Genomic DNA, 16363 nt, shown 5'->3' on the forward strand with positions numbered 1-16363 from the left:
GAGACCCTGGTCTGAATTCCCACTCTGCCATGGAATCTTGATGGGTGAACACGGGCAAGTCACACGTGAGGGTAAAAAGCAGGAGAGAAGAACAGAAAATACTGCTTTGGGTCCGCATTTAGGGGAAAGGTGGCATATAAATGTAGTAAATAAATAAATGAGAAATTCATTGTTAGAATCTCCTGCGTACGTGTGTGAGACAGAGACAGTTTCTCTCTAATTAGCATTCCCAAGTCTGCTTTAGAAAGGGGGGGGGGGAGACTCTGGGGGAAGAGGGGAGGGTGTGTTTAACTTTTTCCTCTTGTCATTTCCCTGAAGCTGCAATTAACTCTGGGCTAGTGAGGGGAAGATGCTCTCTCTCTCTGCCCCACAAATCCAGCTAATTGCAGATTCAGGTAAATGACACGAGAGGAAAAGGGTTAAACACCCCATGTTTTTCCAGCATCGCTTTTCTCAAACAGCTAATTTTACTTAAAAAGAGAGACCCTAGCCATTCAACTCCATTCAAGAAGACAGACCCTATCCATTTAGCTGCCTTATTAACTCCCCAAAGCCTTAGCTTTTCCTCCCAGAGAAGATGTTCTAACCTCATTTTAGCCCACCTTTATGCATATATGTTGCAACAACAGCGCATGGTTGTGCCCTTGTTCTACCAAGGTCACAGGGTGCACCAACCACAGCTGGCTTTACCCACCGTACTGTATCTGACGAAGGAAGCTCTGACTCTCAAAGGTCATAACTTGGATTTCTAGTTAATCTTTAAGGTGTTACCAGACTCAAATCTTGCTCTTCTAACAGACCATCACAGCTATCCACCTGAAAACTGTACCACTTTTTAAACAAAACTGGGAAGAGAGGGCCGGCTCCACACAGCAAACAGATCAGACAGAGTTCACTAAATTTCCCAAACTGGAGTGGAAGCCAAGGGGTTTTGTGGGTCTAGTATTCCTATAACCTCATCCTGTATCTAAACCATATCTTAAACCCAAAGCCATTTTTCCTGGGTGGAAGCTAAGTCACTAGGCATGAATACTGGCATGTTGAAAAACAGACTTTCAATCCACTTCCAAGGTGTTCCGAAACTGCATTTTACTGTATGGAACTGCAGGATAATCCACCTGCAAACGATTGCTAAAGTGAACTGAAAGTGGGTTGAAAGTGCATTATTCAACGTGTGCGGAAGCACCTCTTTACGTCCCACCTCTTTAAAAATGTTTTTAGAACTGAAAGCTTTTTAGTGCCCCATCGACTTAAGCAGTCGCCTTATCCCCAAGACTCTATGCATTACATTTGCCTTGCATCTTCCCCAGGTCCCAGGAATCAGACACATGCTGCAAGTTCTGTGTTCAGAATGTGTGCGAGATCAGTTTGGATAAGAACCGTAGTGCACAGGGAGAAAGGAGCAGAATTCGAGATAAGAGGAGTCCACCCCAACCCGGCACAGTTAAAGACATTTTAGATGACGCATGCCTTGTTAATTTTATTTTAAAAACTTATGAATGCTCCTTTATATGACTTATTCACATGGCAAAGCGCACATCATTGCCTTAGTATGCACACTGGCCCTGTTAGTGGTGAAGGCACATTATTTATTAAGTTATTTATTTATAGTCCACCTTTCTCATTGAGATCCAAGGCGGATTACATAGTGCAAATGAAAATACAATATAATCAACAGCTAGGACATTCACTGAGCAAAGTACAATAATAAACCGCAGTTAGGACATTCCAGTGAGACAAATACAATAGGGTATGATTGCAGAAAATTTTTAAAACAAGCATAAAACTGAGCACAGGGATAAAATATTTCTGAAAAAACGCATAACTAATTTACACAGCATGTTTAGCAAAGCAGATAATCCCTATTAGGTGCACATCTACATCGGCGGACAGTACCCAGTAGTGTAGTATATGGCCCCTGTCTCTACTAAAGCATCTCTTTAAGCTATTTCTTATGACACAGCCCTATAATCTGGGTAGAAAACCCTCCTGAATAATTCAGTTTTGCATCGTTTGCAAAAATCCAAGAGAGGGGGAGCTTTCCTGACCTCCTCAGGCAGGCCATTCTATAAGGTGCAAGCTGAATATGTTGTTCAGTTAATCAGTATGTACTAGACTAGAACGTATGCCTATAGTTTTAAGAGAAGTGCATCTTGGGAGTTGTAGTGTACAGTTCCTGGACCATTCAATGCCCACCAAAACTTGTTAGGGACATTTCCGCCCTTGTTCAGTCACACTTTGGCAGGGAGAGGAGCAAGTAATCTTTTTTTACCCACCACACTCACTAGGTCTATAAAGCTCCACCATGGACCTTTATTCATGAAAGATGCACTCTCTCCTTTCAATGTTTAATAGAACTGTGAGTAGAGATTCCTTGCTTGGTATGAAGAAGTTAAATAAAACCATTTAAGCTTGTAGCCGGTGCGTATGCGTTGACACTTGACGACAAAGGGTTGGGATTCCCTCCTCGTGTCGGAATATGGAGGCTACCACAGGGAAAGCACGTGTGTGGGGGCAGCTGTTGATTTTGCACATCTAATCTTTGCCTACTGAATGCCATATTCATTTATTCTGCCATAGTAGCCTGTCCCACACTAGAAAAGAGTCCAGTAGCACCTTCAAGACTAACCAACTTTACTGTAGCTTTCTGTAGCTTTCATCATGCATCTGATGAAGAGAACTGTAGTCCTCGAAAGCTTATGTTACAGTAAAGTTGGTTAGTCTTAAAGGTGCTACTGGACACTTTTCTATTTTGCTACTACAGACTAACACAGCTAACTCCTCTGGATCTATGTCCCGCGCTAGTTTCTGAAGAAGAGTGGGGTTAATAAACTGACCATCACAGTTTCTGCATTGCAGGGATGTTTTTTTTTGCAGGGGGTGCACTCTGGTACACCTCCTCTACTGGCACATCACGGGCTTTCAGGACTTGGGCTGAGAGGAGAGAACATGATGCCTACTGGCACCTCTCTTTCAAGAACCCCCCCACACACACACACACGCACACATTGGTTATACAAGATCAAAATTTGGGTCCAGTAGCACCGTAAAGACCAACTAGATTTCTAGAGTATGAGCTTTTGAGACTCAGAGCTCCAAGTTGTCTGACTCTCAAAAGCTCACACCCTGAAAATCTAGTTGGTCTTTAAGGTGCTACTGGACCCAAAACTTGCTCTTGTACTACAGACCAACACGACTACCCACCTGAAACTATCTTCATGGTTATACTAGGTTACTTGATGGAATCTGGTGCTACTTCTGATGGAATACCTGCACCTCAAATACATTCAGCAAAAAAAAAAATTTTTTTTTTGGAAAGAGCTGCCCTGAGCTCCTTGGAGAAACAGTGGGATAAAAATGCATGAAAATAAATAACTCTACTAGCAAGATTTTAAAAAGGCACCTCCAAAGGGCAAAATGGGCATACCAAATAGGGGGAAGTGATTTAGGAGATGAACTTTCCTTCTAGCAAGTCAGAACAACAGTTGCTCAACTCAGCATTGTCTACTATGAATGCAAGCAGCTCTCCGGGGTTTCATGCAAAGAAAGACTCTTCCCCAGTATCTGCTACCCAAGATCCTTGCTAAACTAAAGATTCCAGGTACTAAATTTGGTTCCATGGGCAACAGATGTGCTCTTCCACTGAGTCACAAATCATCCTGAATCAGTCATAGGTACCAGAAAATAGGGTCTGTGCCTGCCTGATACACATAGATCATTACACTGTGAGAGTCCAAGATCAGAAGCAATCACTATGGTTAAGAAGATATTCTTGATTGTGAAAGGTGAACATTTGAAGAGCGACATTTTCCTTCCTGTCTCTTCCCACTCACTTGTTTTTGGGGTCCATATCCCAATCTCATTCAACCCCTAACAATCAGAATTTTGAATAGATACATGTGCCCATTAGTACATAAGGTTACTAGTAGACATGGGCACGAACCCAAAAAATTTAACGACTCTGCGGTTCATGGTTCGGTGCCGATGACGATCCCGAACTCGCGAACCGCAACGGAAATTTCCCGTTGCCAAACCGGTTTGCAGTTCATGGTGTTCAGAGCGGCCCCTTAGAGAGCCCATATTCACAGGGAGTGTGCAGCAGGCTCTCCTCCAGCCAGCACCCAAGTTTGGTCAAGATTGCAATAGGGATCTTGGAGTGATACCCTCTCCAATCCGAGGTCCCCAGGAAACTCCCACAAAAATCCAAGCTCAATTATACTCTCTCTGTCTCTCCCCAAAGGCTAGAAGTAGCAAGCAGCAGCTCTGTCACACTCCACTGCTAGCTGAAAGTGAAACCCAGCCTGGGAGCCCACTGCTATTTATAAGCTGAGGACTCATTGAGAAGTGCAGGAGGTCTGTGTTTGGCCGTCAGAGCTGCCTATCAGGGTTTGCAGGGACGAGATTGGAGTGCCCATGGCCACAGAACACCCCCTCCCCCTCCCTCCCCTGGGAGTCTTCTGTCAGGATCTGCCATGCTGGGGACTTGTAGCCTGTGTAACACCATATTAATTTCTATAGTTGTTTAGTCTTTCTCCCCTCTAGGTTCCTGCAAGTACATTTCCATGGGAGAGGATGCTATGTCTTATCTGTTTCTTCCTCAGACGACATTGATGATCCAGCGTTTCCACAGAGAAGCTGCCTGCTATGTGAACTCTGGGGGGAGGCTGGGATCTCAGACTTTGAAGTGTAACAACTTTCATTTTGTAACTCATTCCTAACAAAGCTTTGCTCAGCCAGAATCTGCTTGGTCCTGGAATGTGGACATCTGGGCCTAAATGCTGTCTTTCTAATAAAACCTTTTGAAATCAAAAGACCTTGTCTTCTTGCAGAAGGGAGGAAGGCAGACTCTAGCCAACTGGAATGCCATAGCCTGACATCTTCTCCCAACTTGTAACTGCTTTGCAGCTCCATGGTCGGAAGGAAGACCTGCCGATCAAGGCAAGCTGGGCTTCCATTTGGGTTTCCAGGGCGACAGAAGGAGTGCAGACAGAGTTCAGGCGTTCCCCTGGCTCCGTTGCCAGGGGAATTGATTGATGGCACCTGACTGTCTGGGTTCCTGAACCACAGCCAAATGCATCAAACCAGTGCTCTTCTGAACGCTGGTTCATTTGCCATGGACAATCACGAACCGCCGGATCGCGATCGCGCGATCGCCAATTTCGTGGGTTTTTGAAGTTCTTAATGCGGTTCGTGCCCATCTCTAGTTACTAGTGGTGCTATGAATAAATACAGAAATGCACTCTTATTATGGTCTACAACTCATCCTTGAACTCACTGTATACATCAACCCAGCGGCTGCATATTACCTCTGATTCTGATCCAGGTCTTTTCTGGGAAGTGTAGTTTTTCTAGAATGAAGAAGACCTATAACCTGGAACATAGATTGAAAACTATCTTTATCTGCCTCTCATTTTGGTACACGAATGAAATACATATATTTCAAGTGAAAGAGCTACAAAGGAGAGCAGTGGAAAAAGTTAAAATTACCTGTTTGTACAACTGAAAATATAGTTTCATAACAGAAGGATCTGAAAAGCTCTAAACCTGGAACATAATTCACAAGGGGGCTGAACTTTGGCAGTCTTAGTGGTTTCATTCTCACATGACTTCAGCATTTTCCATCATTTTCAATATCACCAGAGGGATTAGGTTCCTGCCAGAGAAACACAACAGTTTTAAGATTTGCCACTCAATAACCCACTTAGGTGAAGCTGCTGTAATATTTATTGCAAATTATATAAATTACACATACAGGGTACTGGAGTTAAAGAACGAGGTACTTAAGCATCGTGCAACTCTTACATAACTTCCACTAATCTCATTTTTCTGCATATTCTTTTTAAATGGCTTCACTATAGGAAACAACTAAGTAAGCATATTAGTTCCTGTTGCCTGCCCCAAAATCTATTTTTATTTAACCTGTCAATCCCAGTTCCTGTGCATTTAACTCCATTTGCACACATTCAACCCTTGTTATTCTGTCTCTTCTATCCCTCCATTTTTTCTCTCTCCCATTTTGGTAACCCAGACTTTAAATTACTCAGACAGGGAACCAGTTGTCTTTGCTCATGTATAAGGTATCATGTATAGCCAGGAAGCTGCCTTCATCAGCAGAGATCTAGGGTTGACAGGTCCCCAACGGGGGAGGGGAACCAGCAGCCACTTTATCCTTGTTCTTCGCACATGCACAAAGCATGTATACACTCCTATGTCTGTGTGATGATGTCACTTCCAGGTGACATCATTGCGCAGTGCAGGAGCACATGCGCACTTCGCAGCAGGCCAATTTGGGTCCCAAATCAGCCCACTGCAAAGTGTGGGAATGCTCTTGGGGACGTGTGATGACGTCACCCCCAGAAGTGATGTCATAGCACCACCCTATGGCTCCTCCCCAACAGCCAGGTGAGTGGGGGCAGGGGGCAGAGGGTGGGAATAGGGGATCCCCCACCCCATTGGGGGACTGGTAACCCTACTTCTATAACTTCAGCAAGCAATTTACAGCCTCAAAGATTTTGGCCTGTATAAGGTTTGCCAGATTCCTGGAGATTTGGGGGTAGAGTCTGGGGAGGGTGGAGTTTGGGGAGGGGAGGGACCTCAGGAAGGTATAATTCCATAGAAACCACCTTCCAAAACTATCATTTCCTCCAGGACAACTGATCTCTGTAGTCTGGAGATGGATTGTAATTCCAGGAAATCTCCAGGGTCCGCCTGAAGGTTGCACAGGCAGAAATTATGGAAGAGAATCCTTGAAATGGTGCATTGAAATCTGAAGGAGGAGTTATGCGTCCAGAATTTGGAAGAAAACCTGAAGAGGTATGGGCCAAGAGCAGCAAAAGTTGCCAGTGCAAAAAAGTCCTTAAATAAACAATCATCTCACAAAGTCAATAAAAATATATAAAAACACGAATTGTGTTAGAATAAAAAAAAAGGAATAAAAATATATCTGGACAATCACATAAAAAGCAATGAAAGACTTCATTCTAATGCTATATCCACTATATTAATGTATCTATAAAGCTGTTAGCCCATTGAAAAAAATTACCTCCTCAGCCCCTGGCCTCTCCAGGCTCCACCTGGAGAATCTCCAGGAATTTCCCAGCCTGGAGTTGGCAACCCTATCACAACTGGGTTTCAAAATTCCAAAAGGACCCTCGCGTTCAGCAAGATTGGGGACCCCTGCTCAGAAGTATAGAAGAAGGGGGAAAGGAATGGGGTGACCATACAGCACTTTATTTAAGAACTAAGAACAACTTTTCCCTTCTCTTCAACACTCGTAACAATTCACCTTTCCCCCCTCTCTGTATCCAAGTTTTGAATTCAATGAACAATGGGGAGGGGGGATCCATGTGTGTATCCTACAAAAAACTTCAAGCTGCTCAGCTGACACCCCCCTCCCCAAATTCTTTATGCTCCTGAACAATCGGCTCTAATTAGGACAGAGTTCAAAGAGGAGATGAAGCATTAGCAAGTTTGCTCTGTTTATGCTAGCCCAACCAGCCTGGCCCAGCCGGGTAATTCTGCTTTCATAAGCCGTTATGTAACCTCCATCTTGAGCACAGACAATGCCAACTTGGAATTCAGGACTGTGGCAGTGGGAGGAGTAGAAAAATGAATGACATTCTTTTTCTGATTGGACTTAATCTCTGCCTCCTATCAAAATCCATCAGCGGCAAGCAGCCACGGGACAAGGAAAAGGCTGTACACCAAATGCCCCTACTCTTGTGCTTTGTTGCAGAGATTGTCTGTTCTCTCTCAGTACTCCACTTACGCGGCCAGCTGCTGCTTGAGCACCTAGCAGCACAGTAGTCACTTTCTTCTGGCGTAACCTACCCGCCCCGTGCGGGAGTACATGTGAAAGGTGGAGACGTGGTTGGGCCCAGTTGCATGTAGGGTTGCCAGCCTCCAGGTAGTGGCTGGAGATCTCTCGGAATTACAACTGGTCTCCAGGCCACGGAGATCATTTCACCTGGATAAAATGGCTACTTTGGGGAGGGGGTGGACTTTATGGAATTATGCCATGCCAAGGTCCTTTCCGTCCCCAAACCCCACTTTCTCCAGGTTTCTCCAGATTTCACCCCCCAGATCTCCAGGAATTTCCCAACTTGGAGCTGGCAACCCTAGTTGCATGAGTCTAACACAACTGGCACCCTTCTAGAAGACAGGGCTGGAAGACCCAAGCAATCATTTTCTCCTGCATGTAATTGTGTAATTTGCATGCAGCATTCTGCCCTGGAGGACTGTGGCACAAAGAAACTTTCAAGTGACTCAGGGCCAAGCTACACGTGACAAATAACACTTGAATGGCAAGTGAACAGACTCACATGTATTTCCTGTTCACTTGCGCTCAAGAACAGCAAGTGAACAGGGAGGAATACATGTGAGTCTGTTCACTTGCCGTTCAAGTGTCCTTCGCCACTTGTAGCTTGGCCCTTACACATCACCATAACTGTATAAGAGGGGAGTGTCTTTTTACTGGCTTCTAGGTGCACCACAGCTCATAAAAAAGTAGGTAGCTGCACTGGTCCACAGCAAAATCCAAAAAGAGAAGCCATGTAATACCTTTTATCAAGACCGACTAAAATAACATCGCACGTTGTGCAAGCTCTCTCTAGATCTCTAGATATTTAAAAGCAAGAAAAGGGTGGGGAATCTTTAGGCCATAGTTGTGAGACCTCCCTCTCGCCTCTCCATATCTTTTGTAGGCTGATTTCAATGCAGGATGCCAGGGTGCACTAATGCCGGGTGCCAGGGTGTGGCTGTCTGATATCAAGTTGCATTCTTGGCATGCTGGGAAGAAGCAGGCAAAATGTTGCCATCCATAGCAAAAAGATCCCCCCTCTTGTTTTTAAACATCTACGCTGATGAAGAGTTCTGGGGAACTAGAAAGCTTGCACAATTTGTTTGGTTATTTTGGTTGCTGTTAAAAAAAGGAAGTATGTGGCTTCTCTCATGGGACTGAGAGGTTGATTGTCACAGAGAACAGGTTTTCGTTATCTACAGATCGAATGTTGGATAATGGAGAGGATATTCACATTTGCATCAGAAGGCCTAAAGCTGCCAACCAATCAAGTATTGGTATTGGTATTGGTATTGGTATTGGTATTGGTATTGGTATTGGTATTGGTATTGGTATTAGTTGGATTTATTATCTGCTCTCCCTACAACCAGGCTCAGAGCAGATTACAACTTAAATAAATTACAATAAAAACAGCATTAAAAGCATAAAATATAATATAACAGTACATTTGGGCAGCGACTCATATAGCTCAACCCATATAGTTTTCTGAACAGCAAAAATGTGTTCCATCGAACGCACCAAACATTCCAGATTCTGCCAGACTGTGCCTATGCATGACCAATTCCATCCCAACTAATCTCCTCTGTCCTGGTTCCTCCCCATTCTCAGTCTAACTCCACTAGATTTCTTGGGGTACCTGTATGCTGGTGTACACGGTCTATGAAGGGGATGTGGCTCAGTGGTAGAACACCTGCCTGGCATGCAGAAGGTCTCCGGTTCAATCCCCAGTGTTTTCAGTTAAAAGGATAATGTGAGAAGCCTCTACCTGAAACTCACAAGAGCGGCTGCAAAATTGACAATAGTGACCTTGATGGATCAATGGCCTGATTCAGTATAAGTCAGCTTCAAATGTCCCTTCTAACCCCTGAAAGGCACCCAAGTAAGAGTGCAATCTCCTCTGAACCATCCTTGCCCTGCCTTGGGAGTTCTAATTCCATGGTTAAGACGTTCAGTCAACTCCTACCGACATGAATTGGATCATTTAGGGCCAAGCTACACATGACGAATGACACTTGAACAGCAAGTGTATTTCTCCCTGTTCACTTGCCCTCCACTCAATCCACTTGCCGTTCAAGTGTCATTCGTCATGTGTAGCTTGGCCCTTAGATATCGCTCCAGACACAACAATTCCTACACAGCTTGGGTAACACATAAAGGGAACAAGAATATATTAAGAAGCTTTTATGGGATATACTGGATGGCGTATCAGAAAGTGGCACACTCCATATGGGTTTGGGGCATGCCTGCACTGGAAGGAGAGAGTCCATGGTTTATAGCATGAAGGGACATCCCCCAAATTCAGTAGGCTGGATACCAAACCACTAGTGTTTCTGCTGGTGCTAACCTCTCTACACACACAGTGTAATTTTCCTGCCTTGCCCTTCCTGTAAGATCACAAAATGCCCTATACAATTCTGTTTGGGAGGGAAGTCCCCTCTCTCTGGAAACAGTATTTGGGGAAGGTTTCAGGCCCTGTTCCAGAAGCAGAAGTCCTTGAACCTGTGGAAATGCTAGTTGGGATTCAAGTCAATCCCAAGTAGCATTTGGAAGCTGGGTTCAGGTAGCTAGCTCAAGGTTGACTCAGCCTTCCATCCTTTCGGGATCAGTAAAGTGAGTACCCAGTTTCTTGTGGGTAAAGTGTAGATGACTGGGGAAGGCAATGGCAAACCACTTCGTAAAAAGTTTGCCAAGAAAACGTCATGATGCGACATCCTTCCATGGGTGCTTCCACAGGGGACTTCCTTTACTTTTACCTGAAGAACAATGCACACCCTGTGGTGCTCTCTCATGCTTGGATGGTTTGTTCCCTCTCCCCGAAAATGGGCAGACAGATGCTTCTTAAAGGTGGTGGGACTGTTTTCTCCTCACAAGACCCATGAAGATGGCCTGAAGTGACCTCAAGCAAAGAAGAAAGAGGAAGTGCTCGCTTAGTAACTTGGCAACTAAAGGCCTAAGCGTGTTTCCCCATCTTCTTACGGAGCAGTGAATGATTAATGTTTGTGGTGGGAGCCTGTGGAACCTGTTCCAGCACAACTGACTGGCTTCTGTTGTGCTGAGCTGTCCACAGCTGATCAGCTCAATAACGTTTTTCCCTGCTTGCTTCATGTTTAGTAATATCTGAACGTCTTCCACACCACACTCTGATTAGTCCTTTCTGTTTTCTTAAGTCAAGCCATCACTTACTGCCTGACTCATCTCCACAAAATATGCTGACATTTCACAAGGCCTAGTCTGGTGTAACAGTTTTCCTCTATGGGAAAAAAAAACCCTCCAGAAGAAAACATGTAAAAATTAAAAAAGCGGTAACTATTTTTTCAGAGCTGTGAGGTCATATTGGAAGAATCCTCACTGCACTCGTGAAAAGTATCTTTTCCGTCAGGGTTTACCTCCCAAAAGCATTAAACAGCTCTTGGAATTAGGTGGTGGTTTCTTGGTGGTGTCATAGGGAGTCTGCCAATCTATACCATTGATACTCAGAATCTCTTTAAAAAGGAATGTTCATATGATATTTTAAAAAATAAAGACATAAGCAAAACTGATGATAAGCCAGAATTTGGTTCACTGGTATGTATATTGGTAGTTTCAACTGCCAACCTGGGAAAAATAAATGGGGGCTTGCGCCACAGGTATTAGTTTATCTTAACCCCAAATCATTGTTTATTTTTAATAGAAAGATGTCCATGTGGAAAGTTGATCGCTTTCAAAATCCACATGAGTTTTTCAGGAGTCCCCTGTAAAATTAAGGCTTTTCTAGCATTCTTTAATGTAAGGAAATTATTACATCTGAAATGATATATGAGAGCCATCAGCAGAAATTTGAAAGCCACCAGCCACCACGGACTGTTTTTTTCTCTTCTTTTCCCTCTAAGCCATCCTCTCATTTTAAAAAGAGGTCCGTCATGCCATTGGAACAGCCTATCTTCAGGTCAGATTGGGACTCCAGTCATAGTTGAAAACCAACAGATGCAAGACCAATAGACTCTGGAGGCATGTATTCAGGACTTGGTGTAGCCATGGACATATTGTGTCATCCTAAGCAGAGTAACAACCTTCTAAACCCATTGACTTCAACTGATTTAGAAGTAGGCTTGCCAAGTCTTCCTTCACCTTCCCACCACTACTCAGACGGGCAGTGGCAGGGAGCAGGGGAATAGTGGCAGAATCGGCATTGTCCCAATGCTACATTAGGCGACCCTCTAGTATTCACTCCAAATTCTATGGTTAAACCATACAGTTCTAGTAGAACTCTAGAGCACTGATGACATCACAATGACCTTTGCTTCTGATCGCACTGGAAATGATGTCACTGCATTGCCAGCAACATTGTTGTCTCATTGGTGAGTACCACCCTTGAACATGGTCTCCCACTGGTTGCCAGCCCAACTTTGTTTAAGATGACCCTGCAAAAGGCCATTGGCAGATCACTGCTGTGTGATTTAAGCCACCAACGGGTAAAACTGGAACAGCATCTGCTTATTTCCACAGTGCAGTTGTGGCAATTAATTAGATTAGGAAAGGATTACCTGAAGGGCTTATGAATGAAGGCAAATGTGTGGCAAATATTACAACACATGATCTTATTTTACTATCTTTAATTCCAGCATGGCTCAGGTTGTGAGACTTGTAGGCAAAGTGGCCGTGGTTGTGATGGTGAGGAAGGAGGAATCTGTATTAGAGGGGAAGAATCGAACCCATCTCTTTTTTTCAGGTGTTTTTTTTAAGCATTGCTATTCAAAGCCTGTCTTCTGGTGAAAGGGCAGGGCATAGAACAACTCAAGCCTGGGGAATTTTGTATCCTAAGGGCCAAAGGAGCCTGGCAGGTGACCTACCTTAATTTGCTATCAAATGAGAGCAAGGGAACACACAACGTTATTACGTTGCCATAGAGTTTCTGGCTATTCCTATAGCTACCCTTCTAGATTTTACCTAGAAATGATGTAGTGATGTCAATGACATCATTTTTTTATCTTTCTCCCACCATTGCTCGGAGCGGTGATAGGCAATAGGGCTTGCCTACTTCCTGGTGAGCCTACCTCCATTTTATCTCCACAACAGCCCTGTGAGATAGGTTAGGCTGAGTTTGTGTGACCGGCCAATAGTCACCCCAGTGAACTTCAGGACTGAGTGGAGATTAGAATCATGGTCTTCCAGATCTTTATCTGACACCATAACCGCTATACCATACAGGCACCTTTGTATATTTACTTGCAAAAACAGAAGTCAATGCATCTGAGAGAAGATGGACAAGGGGCTAGAGATTGCCGTCTCTTAACAAAACAAAAATGTGTCAACCCAAATGCATTTGTTTCCTAAATCACGTGTTCAGAGACTGAATCGTTGAAGAGAAAACATAACCCAGGCTGAGTTTTTCCTTCAATTAAGTCCCGCTCTTTTAGCTTTACAAATGTTGACATATACGTAGTGGAGTCTCCTATAACGGTGCCCACGCTAGATCATTGTTACTCCTTCTTTCCGTGAGTAGGCTGCATTAGCGATGTATGCTGCATAAATATTGACTCTGACAAACCTGACCAGCCAGAAGTAACCCTGAGATACATGGTCATCTAATAGCCCACATCATGTGAGACTTGATACAAAATGTAAATAACAAGGTGTGGGAGAAAATTCAAAAGTATACAGCAACACAGAAATTCTCTTGAAAATCCAATGTTAGATGTTCGCAATCCAAAAATCCCTTCCTTTTCAAGAAGATTGTTTCAGTGTGGCATAAAGGGCTTATCAGCTTTTCTGGAACAATTTGCAAATTATGCCAAAACAAAGGGAGGCAGGAGAGATCACACTGCAATGAAAATAAAATGCCTTCAAATACACTTTCAAATGAATTCTTTTTTCCTGCAAAGCACACCTAGCTTCATCCATCTTTGCAAAGCATTTGACAGACCAACAATGTAATTGTTGCCCAGCAATTTAACTTATTGTTAAAGTGATGTCTGTAAATTCATTCATTCTGAATGTCTGTGCAGTAGTCATTTTTAACATCAACATACCTGGGGAAAGTGTTCAAGAGTTTTGGTGTCACAACCAAGAAGGCTCTTTCTTAGGTTGCCAGTAGCCTCAGGGGGCAGGAGCAACCAAAGGAGATCCTCTGAAGATAACCGGAGTGGATGGATAGGTGACTTGAGTGTCTGAATTGCACATTTTGTGTCTGATTGCACTTTTGAAAAAGCCCTGGGTCAGAATCTCAAACTCACATTAATGTTTGCAAGAAAGATTTGAAGGAGATTTGAGCAGGCAGCTAGATTTTCTCAGCAACATTCCATAATTTCTTCCTATTTCTGACAACTTTTTCTGTTAGCATTCTTTTGTGCAGTAAAAACATTATGACAGAAGCATCACTCTTTCTTCTTGAATAATCTCTCTCTACACAAGATGCCTGGGTGTGTGTTCGTCAAGTGCCGGCAATGTTAGATGGGAAGCAAAATTTTAAAAGAGCCAGCAGAGATCCTTCCGAAGAGGATGGATTCTCTCACAGCCCTCCGCAACCACCGGCGTGCTGGACTGTCTCCCCCTCTGGAGCTTTTGCCCTGCTGCCCTCACTGCTTAAAAGTTTAAATTAACTGAGCCTTGGCAGGGCAAAGGCTTCAGAATGGGAGACAGTGCTGCACACCAGAGGCAGCAGAGGGCTGTAACAGAATCTGTCCTCTCTGGAGCGATTTCTGCCAGCTCTGTCATTTAAAACTACACTTCCCGGCTAACACCGTGTCTCCCAACACATGAAGAACACGTGTCAGAAAGTCTTGTGTAGAGTGACTCATAGATCTTGCTTCAGCAGAGAATCCCTCTTCTCCTTTAAAGCAACCCCTTTCCCGGCCAACAAGTCAGAAAATCAAGAATTAAAAGCCAGCATGCACTTTTCATCAAAAAACATTATCCATTCCTGACTGAAAGTTTGGATACCCCCCAAAGTGACAATACTTACTGAGAGCCAGTTTGGTGTAGTGGTTAAGAGCATGGGACTCTAATATGGAGAATTGGGTTTGATTCCCTACTCCTCCACTTGAAGCCAACTGCGTGACCTTGGGTCAGTCACAGCTTCTAGGAGCTCTCTCAGCCCCACCCACCTCATAAGGTGTTTTGTTGTGAGGATAATAATGATATACTTCATAAGCCACTCTGAGTGGGCATTAAGTTGTCCTGAAGGGTGGTATATAAATCAAACGTTGTTGTTGTTGTTACCTGTAGGAGAGGGGTCATATAGCACCTTTTGAAGACCTAATTTGAAATGTGTCAAATGTGACTGCAATTTCTTTAAAGTTTTTACTTCATGCAGTCTTTTGTTACTTCAGGCCCCTGAACTTAGAGAGTTTTATGATATCATAGGAGTTAGCCAATTAAAACACTACATTATTTATAGTCCTCCTTCCTCTCTGAAGCACAAGGCAGATTACAAAATCTTGCGCAATACTATAAACAATAAGTATTACAGTCACCGGTGACAACTAATAGCAGTTACAAAGCAAGTTTTAATTCAAACGGGTCTCTATTGAGTTTGAGCAAACACAGTTTAGCAGCTAGAGTGTTTTAACTCAGACAGACAAGACATCAAATTGAATTCTTTCAAAACCTGGGACTCATTTGATCATCTTGATAAAATCACAAGCTCAGGTACCCTTCTGTGAAAACGGGAAGAGTGACCTGCCTCATAGAAACGGTTGTACAAGCAGATGAAATAAGGCTTGCAAAGTAATTTGCATGTTAAAAGAGCGAAAGGTATGATTAATAAATTTAAGCAAAATTTAAGCAAACTTCAGACTTCTAAATTAATCACAGCCCTAGTTCTTTTGTCCCCAGTCTTTGCAATTCAAATGAAAAAGCAATAAAATAGAACAAGAGCCCCAAAGATAAAAATGCCACCCAACTCATCTCTACAATTTTTGTTTTTTTTTTAAAAAACCCTCTCAGAATAAGGCAGATTTCTATAAGTTCACTGTACATATTAAGCAGTCAAATGCCCATCTTTTGGGTGGGATGGGAAGGTGTGGAGAAAGAGCTCATATATTGCAAGGTTTGTGAAAAATAAACTTTGAAGGGGAGAAGTTGAGTGAAACTTGAGAAATCTCACTGCCCAGTGAGGCATTTTGTCCAACCAAAACACTCATAGGGCGGCTAAGAAAAGGAGTCACTTCCTTGCAGTCTAATCAACGTCATTTATTTGACAGCTTGCTGTAGTGGTTAAGAGCGGCAGGACTCTAATCTGGAGAACCGGGTTTGATTCTCCACTCTTCCGCTTGAAGCCAGCTGGGGGACCTTGGGTCAGTCACAGCTCTCTAGGAGCTCTCTCAGACCCATCTACTTCACAGATGGGGATAATAATAACATAGTTTGTAAACTGCTCTGAGTGGGGTTAAGTTGTCCTGTCAAACGTTGTTGGTCGTTATTGAAACTAACAAACTACTGCAATGGTTGTTGTGGATTTTCCGCGCTGTATGTCCGTGGTCTTGGCATTGTAGTTCCTGACGTTTCGCCAGCAGCTGTGACTGGCATCTTCAGAGGTGTAGCACCGAAAGACAGAGATCTCTCAGTGTCAAACTGAGAGTGTCAGTG

The sequence above is a fragment of the Eublepharis macularius genome, chromosome 5, assembly GCF_028583425.1.
Source record: "Eublepharis macularius isolate TG4126 chromosome 5, MPM_Emac_v1.0, whole genome shotgun sequence".
Classification (NCBI taxonomy): domain Eukaryota; kingdom Metazoa; phylum Chordata; class Lepidosauria; order Squamata; family Eublepharidae; genus Eublepharis; species Eublepharis macularius.